At 41.9% G+C, this 821-nt stretch overlaps 1 protein-coding gene across 1 annotated transcript in view; it reads right to left on the bottom strand.

Moving 5' to 3' along the window:
- PCSK5 (proprotein convertase subtilisin/kexin type 5) overlaps positions 1-821 on the bottom strand; it is a 600,269-nt gene that overhangs the window by 495,496 nt on the left and 103,952 nt on the right. The gene's annotated exons all lie outside the window — the stretch shown is intronic.

The following is an 821-nucleotide window of genomic DNA, read 5'->3' as shown; positions in this document are numbered from 1 at the left end:
TATCCATTTCTCAATAATCATGAACATAAAGTTCTAAACCTACCTACAGAAACATATTCTATAAAGAAGTAATGTCAAGTAAACTTGTGGATCACACTTCTCTCCCTGAAAAATTTTTTGCTTGAACCACTGAACTAGTTACAAGCCAAGCACTTTTCAACTACTTTTTTGCAAGGCTAGTTTTAGAAACTATGATCTAAAGTGACAAGGTGCACATTAGATGACTTAAGTCAGGAGTGTGTTATTTACCAGAAGAGTCATTGCAATGATTTCCAAGAACCAGTATCCACTAATCAGACTGGTTTCAAAGTGGAGTAAGATGTTAACAGGTGAACATTACTATTGATAGGCCTAAGAGTGTCTGCACCATGGAATATCTTACTATCTTATGCCCTAAATTTAGAAAGCTATTGCATAGTAAGGGAGTTCTGGTAGCATAGTGCCTAAGGCATTTGACTGCTAACCAGAAGGCTGGTGGTTCAGATCCACCAGCCACTCCTCGGAAGGAAGGTTGGGCCATCTACTTCCGTCGTGATATCACCTTGGAAACCCAAGGAGGGGTTGCTGTGAGTCCAGTCCGACTCAATGGCACATAACAACAGCAACAACAATTGCATAGCAGTTCTCAAAAAGAAACTCTGTGAATCAGTGTGGCCTTCTGTTTCTCCTTTGAACCAATGACTTGGTTCAAAAAGATCCACACAATTATAGGCAATTAACCAGCCTCCTCTGGTAGCATAGTGGCTAAGACACTTGCCTGCTAACCAGACGGCTGGCGGTTCAAACCCACCAGCCGCTCCTCAGAAGGAAGGTTGGGCAAT

This window comes from Orycteropus afer, unplaced genomic scaffold, assembly GCF_000298275.1.
Source record: "Orycteropus afer afer isolate SDZICR_OR568_19922 unplaced genomic scaffold, OryAfe1.0 scaffold00005, whole genome shotgun sequence".
In the NCBI taxonomy this organism is placed as follows: domain Eukaryota; kingdom Metazoa; phylum Chordata; class Mammalia; order Tubulidentata; family Orycteropodidae; genus Orycteropus; species Orycteropus afer.
The sequence above is the reverse complement of the archived record's forward strand: the minus strand, read 5'-3'. Positions and strand labels throughout refer to the sequence as shown.